The 24,474-nt window shown below is 26.8% G+C and overlaps 1 pseudogene; it reads left to right on the forward strand.

Annotated features, from left to right (window-relative positions):
* Positions 1 to 5,010: 5,010 nt before the first annotated feature.
* LOC129291450 (cyclin-U2-1-like) lies at positions 5,011 to 6,291 on the forward strand (annotated as a pseudogene).
* Positions 6,292 to 24,474: the final 18,183 nt, after the last annotated feature.

Here is a 24,474-nt window from a genome sequence, read left to right on the forward strand (position 1 = left end):
TGTTTTATTTTTTAGACAAGACGCAGCAAAGAAAAAGAGTGTGAATAGGAGTAGAGACACAATAAAAACAAAACTAGTCACTTCAATTACAAAAGAAGTGTTGAAATCTTTTTCAATTAAAAAGTACTACCAAATGACCAGCAAGTCATGCAAGTGAAACCATCTTTATTTAGTAAGATGATGCTCTTGTCACATTAAGGACAATGATGAGAATTTTCATATGGCAATAAGTGATACTAGGTTTGATATTCGCTTGATTTCTCAACCCTTAAAATTCCTCAAATTTAAACATTTTTTATCTAGCTATTTTAGAGCAATTCAAGCATTACAACACCAAGAAGCACTTAAAACTATAAATGACCTTGTCAAGGCTATGGAGAAGTCATTTGAAGTTTACACATCTAAGTAATTGAGCAGAATCTTTGTAACACTACAAGCTACTATGATTGACATTATGAAGGATAAAAGTTTAAATAAGTATAAGCAAAGACATTTGAAAATGGATGTGATGAAAAGAAGAGATGAATTGCTTAATCAACTTAAATGTGATCTCTCCACAGTGGAAGAAGTATTGGAGCACTTAGAAGAAGTGGATGGAGGATGAAAATTAAAGATGTTTTTGTGGAACCCTCGTCTGTGTTTGGTTATTAATATTTCATGTTACAATTTTTTATTTAAATTACAACCCATAATATTAACAGTCAATAGTTTTTAATAGATGCTATTGACAATAACGTATTTTAGCTAGCATGGGTTGTTTAAAATTGTAGACATCCTTTATTAAAACTGCAAACAACATTATATATACTTACTTGCTCATTCTATCTCTCATGCTGTCTATGTATATGAGAATGTGGTTTAAACTTCATCAACACAATTACCTGTTACAAACACAATTAAACCTTGCAAACTTCAGAAACCCCTCTTAGTTTCACTATAATGTGAACACACACATGTAATTGTGAACACAGACTACCTAAAGCCATATTTGCTTTAAGTTGCCAACTTCATTATAACATATTTAGATCCATATGACAACATATCTCTCACTAATTTAAATATTATCATCTATCATACTAACAGAATAGAGACACACATAGAACATAAATGCCTAAAGTATCAATACAATCATCTATTTGACTAACTAAAACAAAAGATGAGCAACATGCAACATTCAACTAAGGTTAACATTCAGGATTTATCAGAATAAGCTTAAATTCCAGAATAACCAAAATATACAGAAGGCTTGGAAATTTCAAATAAATCAAAGTATATGATACAAAGTGTCATACACAAATTGCTTATGGTCTTTCTCTTCCTCAGTCAGATGTGCATAGTCTTCCTTTGAAAATGGAAACTTGTTCAGGTCAAATGGGTGGGCAATCTTCTTCATTTTACTTGCTTTCCCGAACACTTGAACCTTGTTGCTACTATCGCTACTAACTTCTTCTCACCATCCTCGATTGCCTCTTCATTCAAATTAAAGAGTGAACTTTCTTTAACCACACCACCTCGACAAAATTTGAAGACTTAAGTGAAGAATTGTTTGGAAGAGGTGCTCTTAAAATTTTCCAATTTAGAGAGGTTACCTCTTTAGGAAAGTTGAATGGGTGTAAATCTTCTTCCTATCAAGAGAATAATTGATTATGCACCCCATTAGCTCATCCCATAACAAACCCTCAAAACCTTTTTCTATTGGATTTGAACGGCAAAAATCCTCGATATTTCAAACAACAACTTGGACAACGAGACTTAAGCAGACGACGATGGATGAGGGATGATGGGAGAGGAACAATGAGGAATGATAAGGCGAGACTTAAGACAAACAGCGAGAGAAGCGATTGACAAGCGAGAGCAAAGACAATGAGAGATGAAGCCATCCTAAAGAGAAGGGGGTAGAGCAGGCAAAAGTGAATTGAGAAAGAGAGTAAAAAATGTTAAACAAGTAAGGGTATTTTGAGAACTTCATTTTGAAATACAAATTTGGAAACTTCATCTTGAAATACGAACTCATCATCAACCAATGACTATTATTGTGGATCAAATTTTCCTTCTAGAACGTGACCAATATAGCAAAATGGAGGGAGTAGTATCTTAGTATACATGACTCAAATAAATTTGCTATTCTTTATGAAAGAACATTCTAGCTTTTTCATCTATATGCATGTTTGATTTTTTGTTGATAAAAAATTAGTTATCAAAATTTTATTTGATACTACCTCTGATTTTATTTATAAATTATATTTTAAAATGTTCATTTGGTCTCATTTATAAGTCACAGTGTGACTTTTTAAATAATATTTATAAAGTATTTTTTAAATTACCCTTCATACAAGAAAAAAAAAAAGTGACATAACATTAACTTTTTTCATAGTTAATAGAAATAATATTAAAAAAAAGAGGATGAAAAGTTAATATAGTAGCTGTGATTGTAACATATATCTGCCGTGAATCACAATCCCTAGGATTCAATTGATAGAATTGATATAATCAGAGTATACTTCGACCTTGGTACATCTTCTAGCCCAGCAAAGGTAGAGGTGTTCAGTCTGGACCCGTTCCGATTGGCCCGGTATTGTCCCAATCATATCGGGATGGGTCTTGTCTCGGCCCGAAAATAATCGGGATGGGACAGGAAAGAGGTTCAGGACGAGATGGGACATGGGATTAACATCGGGACGTCCTGTCCCGTCCCGAACATTATATATATTATTTTTTATTTTAAATATTTAATTATATTATATAATTTATACTTATATTAAGTATATCAATTATACTTTTAATACTTGTAATTCTTATTTAAAACTAAAGTTTTTTATGTTGATAATTTTAATGGCATGGAGTAAACATGGCGATATCTTTCTTTATAATATATTAATTATATTAATATAAATTTTTTTATATCTATCTATTTAATAACTTTTATTTATAACATATTTCTTGCTTATTTTTAGAAGAGTAATTAGCTTAGTACATCTTCACTAAAGTAGAAGAACAATGATTTGATATTGTGTTTGACTTGCTGCTGTTGTTGCTAATCTTATAGCATAAAGATCACTTGTATTTGTTATTATAATATAGTTGTGATTAATATAATTCAATAATTAATTTTAAATTATTGTTAGTTATGTGCTTGTGTTTGTTTTAATTTTAAACTTAATAAATTATTGATTTAAAATTTTAATGAACGTTATTCCCAGATCTTTTTCGACATTATTCCTTTATAGGGACGGCGGGACGTCCGATCTTGTCCCGATCCCGTCCCGACTCTTAACGGGACGGGACGGCTTTCAAGACGAGACGGAAGACTGGATCAAAATTCAGTCCCGATCTTTTTTTCAGATGAGACATGGGACGGGATTGTTCTGATCTCGTTCCGTCCCGTAAACACCCCTGAGCAAAGGTTCAGGCTAAGCATGATCCCAATCATCTCAGCTACAGCGAGAGGGACCAATTTCAGCTTACAAGTGAAACCATAAAACCAGTCATTGACTTCATACCATTTAGAGGATATTTGACTATGTACATCGTAGAATGCACGCTTCACCTGTGATGTCTGTGGGCGACCACCAATTTATTATTTTATTAATTAATCAATTTATTTATTTTCAAGCCTAGCTGGTTCTCTTTGTGCTTTGTCTTCACCCCTTCACAAAAGTGGAGGCAATCATGTATCTTCATGGTTTTGTTTCCTTTTTCAATAGCATATCGGATGTGTTTGAATAATTTACAATTAATTAAATTTATGCACACAATTTGTATTCAATAATCCAACGTATCTCAATTAATTTCATTTAGTTACAGTGTTTATTTTTTAATAACGAAATTAGGGTATTTTCTAAAGATGTTGGAAAAAATAACTATCAGATATAAAATTTAAAATTGAATAGACTTATATTATATGGGCTGAAAACATCACTTTCTCAAAAAATAAAAAAATAAATATAATATAAGAATCTAATTAAGTTAACAAAATTAACAATGTAAGTAGAAAATGATTAATATATAATTTGAATCCTAAACTATAATTTAGGAATGATTTGAATTCTAAATTTTTAAAAGATGCATTCTGAACATTAAAAACTTAAAGTTGAGGCAATTTTATCCCATTGTTAAGTTTAGACAAACGTTTGTCAAATTAAGGCCTGATGTGTAATTTTTACCAAATAAGGATAGGAGAGAAAGAGGAATAAAATTTGGTGAAAATTATATATTAGGCCCCAACTGATGAACATTGTTGAAATTTAATAGTGGGGGCGAAATTACTCCAACTTTAACTATTTAAAGTTCATAATGTATCTTTTAAAAATTTAGGATTCAAATTGCTCTTGAATTTATAATTTATGGTTCAAATTGCATATTAATTTAAGTGAAAAATAACATTCTATCTTAAAGAAAATTATTGATATCTTGCAACAGAAATCCATATTCAAACCAAACCACAATTGGCTTAGTAATGAGTAACTCAACATGGCTTAATTGTTTAGAGTTCAAACTTTGTCAATTGAAAACAAAACTAGTATGTTATAACTTGAAAATTATTCTTTATTTATATATTATTGAGCTAAAAATTACTTAAAATTTTTGAAAATGATTAAAGAACCAAAATCATCGAAAAAAATATCAATGATTATTATAAAATGCAAAATGTTACCTAAAATAAATTATATTATAAAACTATTATTTCACAAAAAAAAAGCACATATTTAGGTCAAGTAGGATAAGATTTAACCTCAACCGGATATCTAGCTTGAAATCTTGCCTGATGAGCTCAACCCAAATGACACCAACAAAGTTGGGGATATGAGTCATAGTCCACTTGCACAGTCTTAGATATAATAAAAAACATGGATTAAATATTTGTATATATTATATGACATTTAAAAAAATAAAGCATACAATTAATTCAATATAAATTTTATGATTTTTTCAAGCGCAGATGAGTTTTTATAAAAATAATGTCCTCGTGCAAATTTTATTTCATCTCTGTAGCTTCCACCCATCTTCCAAACAAAATGTCCAAGACCAATCCCATTTGTCACTTTCCTTATTTCTCTTCCACCTGTTGATCCAAAGTTCTTCACTCCTCTGCGCGCGCGTGTATATAATGCCCTTTCCTAAATCTTCTTCTACACTATACCTCCAAACCCTTTCAAAGCCATCTTCATCTTCCCTTTCTCCGCCTTTCTAGATGGCTTCTTCTTCTCTCTTCTTCTCTCCTCTTGTAATTTCCCCAAGAAAGCTTCGCTCTGATGTCTATTCTTACTCATACCAGGAAGATTCCAACACCCCATTGGTGATAAACGTGCTAGCTTCTCTGATTGAGAGGAGCATGGCTCGAACCGAGAGAATCGTCAAGAATTGTTCGTGGGATTTTGTAAATCAATCGGTTGTGGCGTCTTCAATTGCAGAGAGATCCCAGATTTGACTACCCAGTCCTATTTGGAGAGAATTTCACGATATACTCGTGCTGGGCCATCCGTCTATGTCGTGGCTTATGTCTACATCGATCGGTTTTGCCAGAACAATCCTGGATTCCAATCAATTCAAGAAATGTGCACAGGCTTCTCATTACAACTATCATGGTGGGCTTCTAAGTATGTGGAGGACATGGTGAGTTCTCTTTTCCATAGCTTTTTTTTCTGTCTGTAATTTTTACAAAAACCTTAAATGCAACAACTTAGGGACTACTTTTTAGTTTAATTTTAACTTCTGATTGTGGAAATCTGGTATGGGGTCCATTAACTGCACTCAATTTGTTAATATTCGTCTTCTTTTCATCTTTCCTGATCTTCATTGCTTGGGAATTTGTGAGGACTATTAATAAGCTCCATGATCTGGGTGCTAACTACTAAATTAACTTCAACATCTTCCTGCAAATTTCATGTGGGGTTTGGTAAATTAAGACAAAGTTTGTTTTCATTTCAATCTCAAATTACTGACACAACTTGGTAACAGCCAAGAAAGGTACATTTCAAATTGTTAGGTCGCCAATATTTTCTGGTCCATGATATTAAAGTGTATGATGAAGGGTCTTTTTCTTGCTTCTACTTTCCACTTTGTTGGATTAAAAAACTGGACATATCATACTGAAAACATCTGATTTGACAGGAATTACAGAAACTCATACTTTGCAAGAGTGGTGGGTTGACAACAAAAGAATTGAACGACTTGGAGGTAGAGTTTTCTGTTCTTGATGGGGTTCAAGCTACACGTGAATGTGAGTGTGTTTGAGAGCTATTGCCGCCATTTGGAGAGGGAAGTGAGCATTGGAGGAGGTTATCATCACATAGAGAGACACTGCGATTGTGCAAAGAAATCAAAACAAGGCACAGAGAAGAAGGGGCTGCACTCAGATTACTCGAGTAATGTTGTAATTGTGGGTTCAGTTCGTGAGGAAATTTTGTTGTTTTTGGGTTTCTTTTTTTTTTTTTTTTTTTGCTTGCAATGCAAAGGCAGTTCATTTGCACAGATCGACCATAGAGACAGATCTAATTCTCTGTGTTGCTGCCAGGAAGCTCATCTGAATATGTAAATTTCTCTTCTTGCAATACTAGGTCGCTGTAAGAGAAAAGATAGAAAGGTTGTAAATGGGGTTTAAAATTTGGAAGTTGAGAGTTTGGGATATGATGTATAATTCCCATTTTTTTTTTTACATTGAGATGAATATATATAATGTTTTTAAAGAATGAATCAAGGGCATTTTTTTTTGGTAGATCCTGCAAGATGAATGGAATGTATAATTGCTTGATTTCTTGGCAAGAAAAATAGAAGTATTGTGAACTTGGTTCATGTGATCTTCTAATATTATACTTCTCCCTGATGAATTCCTATCATGATTCATTACCAAAAATGTCTTCTTGCACATATTAATTATGATTTGTAGAAGGTAACAATTACTGTAAGAATGTCAGGAGACGAATCAATAGAATTCTCTGTAAAGATTGTCTTCGTTAAGAATAATCTTTGAGCTTTTGTTTATTTGATTTGATTTTTGATGTTCTTAATGAATGCATTCAAGAGGAAATTTTTAATTGCATGCTTTTAATAGATGATATAATTCTTGTTGTGAAGTCAAAAAAGAAATTAAGTTTAAAATTGAGATATGGAAAAGACTTCAGAATCAAAGGGTTGTTTGCTTGAATATGAGTTAGTCAAAATATATATATAGAATAATCTTAATTAATATTATATGCAAATTAAATAACAAAAAAATTATATATTAATTCAAATGATCATTTTTTAATATAATTAATATTTTTTTCAAATAATTTACTTAAAATAAAAAGTAAAAAAGACTTATAAGTATATATAAATATTATTTATTATTCTTTTTATTATAAAAAAATTTGTTTAATTTAATTAAAAAATATTTTGTAATAATTATATATTTTTAAAATGTGGCAAAGAATTATATAGTTTAATTGTATTTGTGTGTGTGTTTTCCTTTTTTTAATATAATACGTATAAGACATAATATTATTTGAAGTATGAAAGTAAGGAATGGGTCACTGTTGAATATGAGACTAAACCAAAGTGAAAATTAACAAAAAGAAAGTGTGGGGACCAATTACATTTAATGTGGAATAAAAAGTTGATGTTCAGCCCTTGGCGTAAAGAAAATGAACACAATATTGATAGATGTAATGAAAAAAAAAAACTAACTAACAGATTAATGAAATTAATGGGAAGGAGGTAGGGGAACCAATTTTATTGTTGAAAAACATTACACAATGATGTAAATATTTATTTTGATAGAAGCTGGCTATGACACACATTAGTCTCTATACAATTCTTAGAATAAATTTGATTTTATAATTAAAGAGAGCATTTCCAAGTCAAGTAAATCCATGTCCTGGCATAGAGAAGTGAAACAACATGTGTTTTTGAAATTAGAATTGTCCATAACATTTCCACATTTGAGTGTCGTGGTTCTTTCAAGATAATATCCCTCCCACTTGTCATGGGTTGAAATTGACACTAAGAAAGGAGAAGAAAATAATTTATTAATTTCACATACAAACTACAAAAAAAATAAAAATAATTTCTCATAGATAGATTTGTTTGCTTCTAGTAATGTTTTATGGAGTGTTTCAATGATCCAAAGTCAATTAATATTGTTGCAATGTTGAAATATGCGCATTGGATGCGCATATGTCATTCAGAGTTCGTTGACGTAGCAAGCAAGAGGAATTAATTTATATATCCATAACTTTTCAAGTGGCAATATTATGGATTTTTCAGGAATTGAATAGCATGCACGTTAATTTGTAACGAATTCATTTTCAACATTCATTTTTGTAATTTGTTTAAAATAAATGTTTATAAAATACGCGAAATTGATTTTAAAAGGATTCGCATTCATATTCTTTTTAAGTCGTTATCATCATTTCAAATTGCAAAAAGGAATGATTTTTCCTAGCCAAAAAAAAGGAAAATGATCCCCAGCTAGAATATGATCGATGAATATATAGATCATACATTCCTATAAAAATAACTAACTGAATCATTAGGAAATATGGTAACAGCAATACAAGTCAGTGAAAACTTCTCAACAACATAAGGAGGGACAATTATAAGTAGTGCCCCACTACATTATAAGTCCTATTTATTATTATATTTAAATTCATCGTTAAAATACACGCTGAATAACCGCTTATCTATTTTGTTTTAATTACAAAATTTTAATTGAAAACATACATCCATCCAACTACTAAGTAATTGTTAAATCATATTAATTACTAAAAAATTATAAATTATAAATTGGTTATCTTTTGGTAGTATGATTTATATCAATTATATAACGTAAAAAATGACACATTGATACATATGTGAATGGAATAAGAACAAATTATGTATATTTATTTTAATCATTTCATGATAATATTGAGGTTCAATGGATTAGGTGTTTTTTCTTGTTTTCTTATACAACCAATTAATAATATGGCCAAAGACCAAAAGAAGTCATGAGTGGAGACAAATCATGTTTTCAAATAATTTTCCAGTCATGACAACTCATATTACCATATAGTGAAAAAAAAAAAATACAAAATGATATAGATTTTTTTTTATTTGGGCGAATATGATAAATAATGAATTTTTAAAAAAATAAGTCAATATATATGAAGAAAATTTGAAAACAATATCTGGCATACATAGAATAATATTAGTTAAAATTATATGAAAATTAAAATAACAAAAAAATCTATATTAATTCAAATGATAAATTTTAATAGTAATTAATATTTTTTCAAATAATTTACTTAAAATGAAAAATAAAAAAGACTTATAAGTATATACAAATATTATGTATCATTCTCTTTTATTATTAAAAAGTTAAGGTTAACTAACAAAAAAATATTTTAATGAACTAATAAATTATATATTTTTAAAATGTGCAAAAGAATTATATAGTTTATAATGTGTTTGTGTGTTTGTTTTCTTTTTTTAATATAATACATATAAGACATAATATTATTAAAAGCATGAAAGCAAGGAATGGATCACTGTTGGATGAAGGATTAAACCGAAGTCAAAATTACGGGGAAGGAGGTGTGGGATCAATTATATTTAATGTAAATAAAAACTTAATGTTCAGCCCTTGGCGTAAAGAAAATGGCACAATATTGATAAGTTAATAGAATAAAAAATAATTTATATCTATTTACTTTAGTCATTTCATCGATAACATGGAGGTTCTATGAATTGGAATGATTTTTTGTCTTCTTACTCAACTCATTAATATAGTCAAAGAGAATAAGAAGTTATGAATGGTGATAATATTTATATATTATACGTAATTTTCTTGGTCAAGAAAAATTCATATACCTTGTAAGTTCAATGTGAAGCAAGTTAAAATGATTTGGAGGTGAAAACTAGACATCACATCATATAGCAAGTGACAAAGTTCATGTATAAGGAATCAGTTTTACAAGACGGAAAAAATTGACGGGAATGCCAAAGATAGAATACAAAATGAATGGTTAAAATAGAAAAGATATATCAAGAGTTTTTTGTGATCAAAGATACTGAATAAGTTAAAAAAAAAAAAGTTTTATCAAAAACAGTTATAAGAATAATAATTCTATATGGTAGTAAATGTTGAGTAGTAAAGAAATAATATGAACAAAAGTTAGGATAGCATAAATGAAGATATTGGGATGATTGTTTGACCATACAAAAAAATATAAAATTTATGATGACCATTTACAAAAAAAAAAAATCAAGATGTTATCTATCAAAAAAAAAGATAGTAGAAAAATTATTTAAAATGATTTGAATGCATATAAAAAAGCACTAATAAAAATAGTTGATAAGATTATTTTTAACTTTGATGAAAAGAGGTGGAGGAAAACTTTTAAAAAAATACTTTAAAAAGTTATCAAGCAAGGCTCTTTAGTAAACGGTCCATGCAAAGTTCAGACATTTAGTTATTGATTGAAGGAGCGCAATAATGTAATGCGATCTATATAACCATTATAGATACAACTTCTTTTTCTCTTTTAAATTAATTTTAATTTGATTGTTTTAAATACATATTTTTTTCAATTTATGAATGTGTATTTTGATTAACGTGACGTGGCTAGGACGTGTTTTATATTTGACATTGATGCTTGATATTTTTTTTTAATTTAAATGTTATTTAGGGCTTTTGACGTTGCCTATAAATCAAAGATTGTTTTCTTTTAGAAATATTTTTAAGTCCAATTTTCAGTTTCCGCTTCAGTTCGGCATTGTGACAAATGCTTTCATTCTACTTCTCTGTCCTCCTCAAGCTGATCGGATAAATTATATTTTCAATTAATAAAAGTAATTTAATGTTTTGTTTGGATCAAACATCTTAACAAATCATCTTTACTTTTTTTTTTTTCCCCGAAACAAGTCATCTTTAATTTGAAAGGTTTAGGTGTAAAAGTACTCACCAAATAATTAGTGAGGAACAATTAGTAGCCTAAAATAAAAGGGGGAAAAAGATACACATAACGTTGTTAGAATTGATATAAAAGTAATTAATTTATTAAATTTTTTAAATATCAATCGTTTAACTGATATCTAAATAAAAATTGACCATGTTTTCGCTGCTGTAGACAAGAAACATTCTCAAGTTAATTTTTATAAAAGCTGATTAATAACATATCTCATCAAATCTTTTTTTTTTTCCACCAACATATCCCACCCCTTCCCTTTCTCTACTCATTTTTCTTATTTGCAAAACCTGAGATTTAATACAATGAGATAAGTTATACACAATTAAAGATCGAGACTAAGTATACCTCTTGTGTCGCTTACCTTAAGAACATTGTCAGAATTTTAAGCAATTTTATTCATGATAAGTTCAAAATTCTCAAATGATTTTCATCACTATTACAAATAAGTGAGCAATTTAATTTGATGTTCAGTTAAAATGATATTTTCCTACATAATATTCATATAATAACTAATCAACCTTTATAGAATTTCACTTAGGAATAGTTTTTGTTCACGTAAGTGAAAAAATGATCAAATTCTATTTAGATATTCATTAAACAGTCAACATTTAAAGGATTTGATAGATTGGTTATTTTTACACCAACTTTAATAACATTATTGGTATTTTTATCTTTTTCTCACTTTAGGCTGCTGAATACTCCTACATGATGATTTCTTAGGTATTTTTGCCCCATTTTGATTCATGTCAGCAAATACTAACACATGATAAGAATAATCAGTATTTAATGTTGAAAACTAACAGTATTAGGATAAAATAAATGATTTGATCACTTTTATATCAACTCTAATAATATTATAAATATTTTTATTTTTTTTTACTTTAAATTATTAAATGTTCACTTAATAGGTATTTTTATATCATAACCCTAATTTAAAATAGCTTTCTTCCCATTACGCTCGAGCCACGCTCCATCTGCTTTCTTTCTCTGTTAAAAAGGTTTATTTCTTTGTCTGAGTTTTTTTTTTTTTTTTCATGTGTAAACTGTAATGATTAGTATTTATGACTTTTTTCACACGGAGAAGATCAGCTAAAATCACGGCTTGATTTATGGAAAAAAGTTATACTTCACAATTTACACTTTATAAGACGACGATAGTCTTGAGATTGAAACGAGTTATCATATTTTTTGGCCGGAAACAAGTTGTCATTGATGCTTCTAAATGATTAATGATGCTCTTTAAAATCATATTTTAATATAATTTATAATCTCTTTGGCCACAAATATATATATATTTGTAAACATTTATTGTCTACAAACATTTAGCAGAAATGTATTTTTTTAAAAAAAAATTTTATCGACAATCATTTTTAAATTTTTGGATATTTAAATTTTCATTCATCTTTATTTTATTGGAAGGGAAATATAGTCTATAATAATTAACTTGGAGATCCACCAAAGTTACAACAAAATTAACAAATATTAATTTTATTTAAATAAAATCTTGAAGGATATGTATAAATGTCAGGCCTGAGCAAGTGAATACTGAATTTGTGGGACCTTCATAAGTTGAACATATTTTTCATTGGGTGGGCTTCTGAAGAGGCTCCCTCGCTTTTTTAAATATTGTTTTTTTTTGGGTAATATGATATTTAAATCTGGTTATGTTTGAATTATTTTGAAAAACGAAAAAGGAAATTCCTTCTATTTATACATTTGTTTGTGGACAAAAAAAAAAAAACAGAGAGAGATCAAGTCCAGCTAAGTTTAATTAAGACCAAATATCCACAAGAAGATATTAAGTTAATAATTGTATCTTAGATGGAAATCCAGGTCTTGTTTAATTCAATAAAAGAAGGCTTTATCTTTACAAATTAATTGATAATTATTTTAACAAAAATATGAAATTTAAGTTAAGATGAAATTGATAAGTTTAAGTATTATATCTCTTTATTTTGGCCAAAAAAAAAGTATTATATCTCTTTATGAATGATTATCATTGATGTATCTTTTGCTTTTTTAAAAAAAAAGACAGAAAAAAGAAACTTGTTGAACTTTTGTTGTGTGTTTATTTTTATAAGTATTTTCTTATTAAAAATAATCATATTTGATGCACAATCAAAAATTAAATATGAATACCTCTTTTAATAAGAATTCAAGCTTTAATTCATTACCTTGTGATAGACTAACCATTTGTGCTAGATCCTATCTGATTGGTATTATTTTATTAATTATTGATATAAAATATATGATCTAATGATGTATAATAAGTTGTAGTACCTAAAAAAAAACTTATATATTTGATGTACTTATTCTCAATTAAATTATGACATGTTGATATTTTATATTATTTATTTTATAATAAATTTTTATTATTAATATATTAAAATTTACTTGTTTTGATTTGATGAAATAAAAGTATAGTTATTTTAATCATTTCATTGATAATATTGAGGAATTGATTGGGTGTTTTTTCTTGTTTTCTTACCCTACCAATTAATATGGCCAAAGACCAAAAGAAGTCATTAGTGGTGATAAATCATGTTTTCAACATAATTTTCCTAGTCATAATGACTCATATTACTTATATTGTAGGAAAAAAATATACAATGATACAGATTTTCTTTTTTTGTTAGGATATGACTGTGCCACTCATCATTATCTAAAAATTCTTATTAGACTATTTTTTACCCATGAATTCGTATAATAAATTTGATTTTTATAATTAATGAGTGTTGTATTTTTAAATTAAGTCAACTCGTAAGTTCAGCATACAGGAAGTGTGGGACAATAGCATGTGGTCTTTAACAAGTTGATATGTATATTTTTGTAATCATTATATATTATTAATTAAAGTTTTCTATAACTTTAAAAGTCAAATCATAATATAAAAAAGTCATGTATTTAAGTTTTTATATACAATGTACTTTAATAAAATCGTATGATTTTTGCAGGAAAATATATGATTTTTTAACCCATTATTTAATCTATAACTCTATCTTATCATTAATATTTTCTATTTTTAATTGAAAATTCAATTATAATTATTTCATTTAAAAATACATTATTTACTATCTAGGTTTTTTCAATAATAAATTATGTAAAATTATGAACCACGAAATATTGATGATTTGGTGGAATATGATAAATAATGAATTTTTTAAAAAAAATAGTCAATATATATGAAGAAAATTTAAAAAAAAATATTTGGCATACATAAAATAATCTTAGTTAAAATTATATGCAAATTAAATAAAAAAATTCTATATTAATTCAAATGATCAATTTTTATAATAATTAATATGTTTTTTAAAATAATATACTTAAAATAAAAAATAAAAAAGACTTATAAGTATACATAAATATTAAGTATCATTTTTTTTATTAAAAAGCTAAGGTTAACTAACAAAAAATATTTTAATGAACTAATAAATTATATATTTTTAAAGTATGCAGAAGAATTATATAGTTCATGATATGCTTGTGGGTTTGTGCAAAAGTATGCAGAAGAATTATATAGTTTATAGTGTGTGTGTGTGTTTTTTTTAATATAATATGTATAATATATAATATTATTGGAAACAAGAAAGTAATAAATGAGTCAATGTTAAGATGGAAGACTAAACCAAAGTGAAAATTAATGGGAAGGAGGTGTGAGGACCAATTTCATTTAATGTGAAATAAAAAGTTAATGTTTTGCCCCTAGCGTGAAAAAATGGCACAATATTGATAAAGTTAATAAAATAAAAATAATTTATGTCTATTTACTTTAGTCATTTCATTAATGATGTGGAGGTTCTATGAATTGAAATGATTTCTTATCTTCTTACACAATTCATTAATATAGCTAAAGAGAATAAGAAGTCATGAATGGTGACAATTTATATCTTATATATAATTTTCTTGGTCAAGAAAATTCATATACCTTGTAAGTTTAATAAGAAGTAAGTTAGAAATGATTTGGAGGTGAAAACTGGACAACAAATCATATAGGAAGTGACAAAGTTCATGTATAAGGAATCAATTTTACAAGATGGAAAAACTGATGGGAATGCCACAGATAGAAAACAAAACGGATGGTTAAAATAAAAAAAGATATCAAGAGTTCTTTGTGATCAAAACAAACTAAATAAGCTAAACGAAAATTTTTATCACAAACAGCTATAAGAATAATAATCCTATATGATAGTAAACGTTGAGTAGTTAAGAAACAATATAAAGAAAAAGTTAAAATAGCATAAATGAAGATATTGGGATGATTGTTTGACCATACAAGAAAATATAAAATTCATAAGCACCATATATAAGGAAAAATCAAGATGTTATCCATCAAGGAAAACGGTGGTAAAAAATTATTTAAAATTATTTGAATGTGTATGAAAAAGACCAATAAAAGCACTAATAAAAAGAGTTGATAAGATTATTTTTAATTTTGATGAAAAGAGGTATAAAAAGTTATGAAGCAAGACTTTTTAGTAAACTGTCCATGCAAAGTTCAGACATTTAGTTATTGATTGAAGGAGTGCAATAATGCAATGCAATCTATGTAACCAATAATAGATACAACTTCTTTTTCTCGTTCAATTAATTTTAATTTGATCTTGATTCATAGAGTGCCTGCATAATTTTTAATTGGATATTTTTTAAAAGATTGAACTAAATATTACTTGTTGGAAACTTTAAAATATAAAGAATAGAGGCATTTTCACTGATGAAGTTTTTATCCCTACTAGTGTTCGCTCCCAAATTAATGTTGTTATTGATCACACTTTAAGATGCTTTTTTATTTATACGTATTTGATGTACTTTTTTGAGTTTTGCTTTTAATGTTTCTCTTAAGAACCTTGTACAGTTTTTTCCTCATTGCCATTGAATATCTCATTACACTCAAAAAAATAATAATTTTAATTTTATATATATATATATATTTCAATTTATGAATGCGTATATTGATTAACGTGGCCAGGACGTGTTTCATACTTGACACTGATGGTTAATATTTTTTTATTTTTTCTAATTTAAATGTTATTTATGGATTTTGACTTTGACTATAAATCAAAGATTGTTTTCTTTTAAAAAAATTTTCAAGTCTAATTATTAATTTCTGCTTCAGTTCCGCATTGTGACAAACTGCTTTCATTCTGCTTCTCTGTCCTCCTCAAGCTGATAGGATAAATTATATTTTCAATTAATAAAAGTAATCTAATGTTTTATTTGGATCAAATATCTTAACAAATTATCTTTAATTTTTTTTCTTGAAATAAGTCATATTTAATTTAAAGAGTTAAGGTGCGAAAATACTCATTAAATAGTTGGTCAAGAACATCTAATAATTTAAAGTAAGAAAAAAAAGAAAAATACTCATAATATTATTAAAATTGGTGCAAAAGTAACCAACTAATCAAATTTCTTAAATTTTAACTGTTTAACTAACACCTAAATAAAAGTTGACCATGTTTTCATTGATGTTAACAAAAAATATTCTCAAGTTAATTTCTATGGAGGTTGACGTACTCCACCCCTTCCCTCTCTCTCCACTTATTTTTCTTGTTTGCAAAATTTGAGATTCAATACAATGAGATAGGTTATACATAATCGAAAATCAAGACTAAGCACACCTCCTGCACCACTTTTTTTTAAGAATATTGTCAGAACTTTAAGCAATTTTATTCATAATAGGTTTAAAATTCTCAAATAATTTTTGTCACTATTGTAAAGAAGTGAACAATTTAATTTGATGTTCGGTCAAAACGACATTTTCTTACATGATATTCATACAATAACTAATCAATTTTCATAGAATTTCACCTAGGAATATTTTTTGTCCATATAAGTGAAAAAATGATGAACTTCTATTTAGATGTCAGCTAAACGATTAACATTTAAGAGATTTAATGGATTGGTCATTTTTGCACCAATTTTGATAATGTTATTTATATTTTTATCCTTTTTCTTACTTTAAACTGCTGAATACTCCTACATGATGACTTTATAAGTATTTTTATTCTTTTTTGATCTATATCAGCAAAGACTAACACGTAATAAGAACGATCAATATTTAACATAAAAAACTAATGATGTTAGGATAAAGTTAACAGTTTAATCACTTTTATATCAATTTTAATAATATTATGAGTATTTTTATTTTTTTTATTTTAAACTATTAGATATTTTTGATTGATAATTTAGTAAATATTTTTGCATCTTAATCCTAATTTAAAATAGCTTTCTTCCCATTACGCTAGAGCCACGCTCCCTATGCTTTCTTTATTAAAATGGTTTGTTCTCTCTTTGTTTTTTTTTTTTATTTTTTTCATGTGTAAACTGTAATGATTAGTACTTATGACTTTTTTCACACGGAGAAAATCAGCTAAAATCACGGCTTGATTTATTGGAAAACACATAAAATATTTTTAATTAAATTTTATTTCAGATAGTTATTTATTTTTAAATTAATTTTATCTTTTTACATTTATTTTTATTAAATATTTTATAATAAATATAAAATTATTATCAATTAGGACACTTTTAAAAAAAATAATAATGACATTTCAAAAAATTAAAAATATTTTATATTTTTAAACATTCAATTCTTCAAAAAATATCTTATATTTTTAAACGAATGAGTATTTTATAATTTATATTTTATAAGACGATGATATTCAAGAGATTTAAACAAGTTATCATATTTTTTGGTCAGAAACAAGTTGTCGTTGATGCTTCTGAATGATTAATGATGCTCTTTAAAATCATATTTTAATATAATTTATAATATCTTTTGCCACAAATATATTTTGAAATTAATATAGGAAAATATATTGGCAAACATTTATTGTCTACAAACATTTAGCAGAAATGTATTGTTTAAAAAAAATTTATGGACACTCAGTTTTAAATTTTTGGATATTTAAATTTTCATTCATCTTTATTTTATTGGAAGGGAAATATAATCTATAATAATTAACTTGGAGCTCCACCAAAATTAACAAATATTAATTTTATTTAAATAAAATCTCGAACGGTATGTATAAATGACAGGTCTGAAAAAGTGAATATTGAATTTGTGGGACCTTCATAAGTTGAACATCTTTTTCATTGGGTGGGCGTCTGAAGAGGCTCCCTCGGTTTTTTGAATCTTGTTTTTTTTTTTGCCTTTTTTTTAATATGATTCTTTCTCAGATCAAAAAAATAAAATATTTTTTACAAATTTGAATGTTAAAAAATATATGATATTTTTAATTTTTTGAGTTGTAATTATTGTATTTTTTTTAAAAATACTCCTATTGATAATGACTTTATAATTATTATAGGGTGGTTAATAGAAATAAATATGAAAAAATAAGATTAGTTTGAAAGTAGTTATTTACTTTATTGGGGGATGAGATTCAGTTAAAAATACTTTATATTTTTAAATAGAGGAAGTATTTAAATCTGGTCATGTTTGAATTATCTTTGAAAAACGAAAAAGGAAATTCCTTCAATTTATACATTTACTTTGGGGCAAAAAAAAACACACACAGAGAGAGAGAGAGAGAGAGAGAGAGAGAGAGAGTCCAGCTAAGTTTAATTAAGAACAAATATCCACAACAAGATAATAAATTAATAATTGTATCTTAGATGGAAATCCAGGTCTTTTTTAATTCAATAGAAGAAGGCGTTATCTCTACAAATTAATTGATAATTATTTTAACAAAAGTATGAAATTTAAGTTAAGATGAAATTGATAAGTTTAAGCATTATATCTCTTTATTTTGGCCTAAAAAAAGTATTATATCTCCTTATGAATGATTATCATTGATGTATCTTTTGCTTTTTTTTTTTAAAAAAAAAGACAGAATAAAGAAACTTGTTGAACTTTTGTTGTGTGTTTATTTTTCATAAGTATTTTCTTATTAAAAATAATCATCTTTAATGCCCAATCAAAAATTAAATATGGGTATTTTTTAATAAAAATTCAAATTTCAATTTGTTATCTTGTAATAGACTAGCCATTTGTGCTAGATCCTAACTCATTGGTATTATTTTATTAATTATTGATATAAAATATATGTTGTAATGATGTATAATAAGTTGTAGTACTTGCAGGAAAACTTATATATTTAATGTGGTTATTATTAATTAAATTATGACATGTGGATACTTTATATTATTTATTTTATAATAAATTTTTATTATTAATATTATTATTAATACATTAAAATTTATTTATTTTGATTTGATGAAATAAAAGTATATTAAATATATAATGTTATGTAGCTAAATCTTGCTTTATTAGCTGAATTTTATAGACAAGGAATAATGTAACTCGATTAAAAAACCGGACATAGTACTGAAAACATTTGATTTGACAGGAATTACAGGAACTCATACTTTGCAAGAGTTGGTGGGTTGACAACAAAAGAATTGAACGACTTGGAGGTAGACTTTATGTTCATGATGGGGTTCAAGCTACACGTGAATGTGAGTGCGTTTGAGAGCTACTTGTCTCGATTCATGAAATTTGATGGAGTTAAGGAGTTCCGAAACATTTTAGAATCCTTTAGAAGATTGTCAGATAATTTTAAGAGTTTTAGAGAGTACAAGAACATTTTAGAGAAGTTTACACAACTCTAACATCAATATTTTAATATTTATCATTAAATATTTTTATGTAAGTATCTAGATATTTGTTGTAAATATTTAGGAGAGGATTATAGAGAATCAATTGTAATTATATGATCGATTTAATCTGCACCGTTCATTAAGGAGATGGAAACTTTTTAGATCCAAGAGAATGTCTATAAATACCTTACCCCTCCTCATTTGTAATCAATACAGAATTCTCAAAGTAATATTACTCTCACGTTTTTCAAGCTCTCTTTCAAATATCTTTTGCCCTCAAGCTTTTCCTTTTCTCAACTTAGTCAAGTATCCTCCTTTCCTGTGAGTTAGACTTACTTAACAACTTTCAATAAAGATTATTTAAGTGTTGTACGGACCAAAAAACTAGCCCCGTGACATGCTGCTACCATTTGGACAGGGAAGTGAGCATTGGAAGAGGCTATCACATAGAGAGGACACTGCGATGTGGAGAAGAAATAAAAACAGGGCATGGAGGAGAAAGGGGTTACACTCAAATTACTCGAGTAATGTTGTGAGTTGTGGGTTCAGTTCGTGAGGAAATTTTGTTGTCTTTAGGTTTCTTTCTTTTCTGCTTGCAATGCAAAGGCAGTTCATTTGTACAGATCGACCATAAAGACAAATGTAATTCTCTGTTACTGCCAGTAAGCTCATCTGATATGTATATTTCTCTTCTTGCAATACTAAGTTGCTGTAAGAGAAAAGATAGAAATGTTGTAAGGGTTTATTTGGAAGCTGAGAGTTTGGGATATGATGTATAATTCCATTTCTTTTTCTTTTTTTTTTCTTTTTTTACATTGGGATGAATGTATATGATGTTTTTAAAGAACGATCAAGGGAAGAGAATTTTTTTTTTTTTGTACATCCTACAAGACAAATGGAATGTATAATTGCTTGATTTCTTGGCAAGAAAAGTAGAAGTATTGTGAACTTGGTTCACGTCATCTTCTAAGATTATACTTCTCCCTGATGAGTTCCTATCATGATTCATGACCAAAAATGTCTTCATGCACATTATTAATTATGATTTGCAGAAGGTAACAACTATTGTAAGAATGTCAGGAGATGAATCAAAAGAATTCTCTATAAAGATTGTCTCCATTAAGAATAATCCTTGAGCCCTTGTTTATTTCACTTGATTTTTTATGTTCTAAATGACTGCATTCAAGAGGAAATTTTTAAGTGCATACTTTTAATAGATAATATAATTCTTGTTGTGAAGTCAAGAGAAGAAATTAAGTCTAAAATTAAGATATGAAAAAGACTTTAGAGTCAAAGGTTTTTGCCTGAATATGAGTTAGTCAAAATATATATAGAATAATCTTAATTAATATTATTGGCAAATTAAATAACAAAAAAAATTCTATATTAATTCAAATGATCAATTTTTATAATAATTAATATTTTTTCAAATAATTTACTTAAAATAAAAAAAGACTTATATATAAATATTATGTATCATTCTGTTTTATTAATAAAAATTTAATTTTAATTAACAAAAAATATTTTTAATGAATTATATATTTTTAAAATGTGCAAAAGAATTATATAGTTTGTAATGTGTTTTTGTGTATGTGCGTGTTTTTTAGTATAATATGTATAAAACATAATATTATTCGAAACATGAAAGTAAAGAATGAGTCACTATTGAATGGAGGATTAAACCAAAGTCAAAATTAACGAGAAGAAAGTGTGGGGACCACTTACATTTAATGTGACATAAAAAGTTGATGTTGAGCCCTTGGCGTAAAGAACATGGCACAATATTGATAGATTAATGGAATAAAACTAACTAACGTAGATTAACAAAATTAACGGGAAGGAGGTGTGGGGACAAATTATATTGTAGAAAAACATTACACAATGATGTAGATTTTTATTTTGATAGAAGCTGGCTATGACACACATTAGTCTCTATACAATTCTTAGAATAAATTTGATTTTATGATTAAAGAGAGCATTTCCAAGTCAAGCAAACTCATGTCCTTGGCATAGAGGAAGTGGAACAATATGTTTTTTGAAATAAGAATTGTCCATAATATTTCCACGTTTGAGTGCCGTGGTTCTTTCAAGATAATATCTCTCCCACTTGTTATGGGTTGAAATTGACGCTAAGAAAGGAGAAGAAAATAATTTTATTAATTTCACATACAAACTAACAAAAATAAATAAATAAATAAATAATTTCCCATCGATCCATTTGTTTGCTCCTAATATAATGTTTTTGTAGTTTCAATGATCCAAAGTCAAATAATATTATTGAAATGTTGAAATTATGTGAATTCGATGAGCATATGTCATTTCAGAGTTTCATTGATGTAGCAATCAAAGAGGAAATTAATTATACATCCATAACTTTTCAAGTGGCAATATTATGGATTTTTCAAGAATTTGAATAGCATGCGCGCTACTTTGTAACGAATTCATTTTAAACATTCAGTTTTGTAATTTGTGCAAAATAAATGTTTACAAAAATACTCAAAATTGATTTTAAAATGATTCTCATTCATGTTCCTTTTTAAGTTGTTATCATCATTTCAAAATTGCAAAAAGGAATGATTTTTGCCTAGCCAAGAAAAGGAAAATGAATCCCCTGCTAGAATATGATCGATGAATATATACTTCATGCATTCCTATTAAAAATAACTAACTGAATCATTTGTGAAATATGGTAACAGCAATGTAAGTCAATGAAAAAGTTATCAACAACATATGGATGAACAATTATAAATAGAGCCCACTACATTATAAGTCCTATTTATTATTATATTTAAATTCATCTTTAAAATACACTGCTGAATAACCTCTTATTTATTTTGTTTTAATTACAAAAGTTTCATTGAAAACATGCATCCATCCAACTACTAAGTAATTGTTAAATCACATTAATTACTAGAAAAAATTATAAATTATAAATGTTGGTTATCTTTTTGTTAGTATGATTTATACCAATTATATAGCGTAAAAAAAATGACACATTGATACATATGTGAATGGAATAAGAACAATTTCTGCATATTTATTTTAATCATTTCATTGATAATATTGAAGTTCAATGGATTGGGTATTTTTTTCTTGTTTCCTTACACAACTAATTAATATGGCCAAAGATCAAAAGAAGCCATGAGTAGTGACAAATCAAGTTTTCAACATAATTTTCCTAGTCATGACAACTCATATTACTTATATTGTGGAAAAAAAAATACACAATGATATAGATTTTCTTTTTTTGTTAGGATATGACTGTGCCACTCATTATTATCTAACAATTCTCATTAGATATTTTTTTTTACCATGGATTCGTATAATAAATTTGATTTTTATAATTAATGAGTGTTGTATTTTTAAATCAAGTCAACTCAAAAGCCCAGTATCAAGGAAGTGCGGGACAATAGCATGTGGTCTTTGTAACTTTTTTAACAAGTTCATATGTATATTTTTGTAATCATTATATATTATTAATTAAAGTTTTCTACAACTTTAAAAGTCAAATCATAATAAAAAAAGTCATATATTTATGTTTTTATATACAATGTATTTTAATAAAATCATATGATTTTTTCAGAGAAATATATGATTGTTTAACCCATTATTTAAGCTATAACTCTATCTTATCATTAATATTTTCTATTTTTTAATTGAAAATTCTATTATACTTATTTCATTGAAAAATACATTATTTACTATCTAGGTTTTTTCAATCGTAAATAATGTAAAATTATGAACCACTAAATATTGATGATTTGGGGGAATATGATAAATAATGAATTTTTTTAAAAAAATAAGTCAATATATATGAAGAAAATTTAAAAAAAATATTTGGCATACATAGAATAATCTTAATCAAAATTATATGCAAATTAAATTACAGAAAATTATATATTAACTCAAATGATCAATATTTATAATAATTAATATGTTTTTTTTAAAATAATCTACTTAAAATAAAAAAAAATAAAAAGACTTATAAGTATACATAAATATTAAGTATCATTTTTTATTATTAAAAAGTTAAGGTAAACTAACAAAAAATATTTTAATGAACTAATAAATTATATATTTTTCAAGTATGCAGAAGAATTGTATAGTTTATAATGCATGTGTTTTTAAATATAATACATATAATACATAATGTTATTGGAAGCATAAAAAGTAAGGAATGGGTCACTGTTGGATGGAAGACTAAACCAAAGTGAAAATTAAGGGAAAGGAGGTGTGAGGACCAATTTCATTTAATGTTTAAAAAAAAGTTGATGTTCTACCTCTGGTGTAAAAAAATGGCACAATATTGATAAGTTAATAGAAGAAAATTAATTTATGTCTATTTACTTTAGTCATTTCATCGATGACGTGGAGGTTCTATGAATTGGAATGATTTCTTGTATTCTTACATAACTTATTAATATAGCTAAAGAGAATAAGAAATCATGAATGGTGACAATTTATATCTTATACATAATTTTCTTGGTCAAGAAAATTTATATACCTTGTAAGTTCAATAAGAAGCAAGTTAGAAATGATTTGGAGGTGAAAACTAGACATCAAATCATATAGCAAGTGACAAAGTTCATGTATAAGGAATCAGTTTTAGAAGATGGAAAAATTGACGTGAATGTTACAAATAGAATGTAAAATGGATGGTTAAAATAGAAAAAGATATCAAGCGTTCGCTTTGTAATCAAAAGATACTGAATAAGCTGAAAAAAAGTTTTATCACAAACAGTTGTAAGAATAATAATTCTATATGATAGTAAATGTTGAGTAATAAAGTAAGAATATGAACAAAAAGTCAGAATAACATAAATGAAGATATTAGGATGATTGTTTCACCATACAAAAAAATATAAAATTCATGATGATCATATATAAGGAAAAATCAAGATATTATCTATCAAGAAAAAAGATGGTGGAAAATTATTTAAAATGA

Source organism: Prosopis cineraria, unplaced genomic scaffold (genome assembly GCF_029017545.1).
Source record: "Prosopis cineraria cultivar Desert tree isolate PC_DT_omini unplaced genomic scaffold, ASM2901754v1 PC13, whole genome shotgun sequence".
Lineage (NCBI taxonomy): Eukaryota > Viridiplantae > Streptophyta > Magnoliopsida > Fabales > Fabaceae > Prosopis > Prosopis cineraria.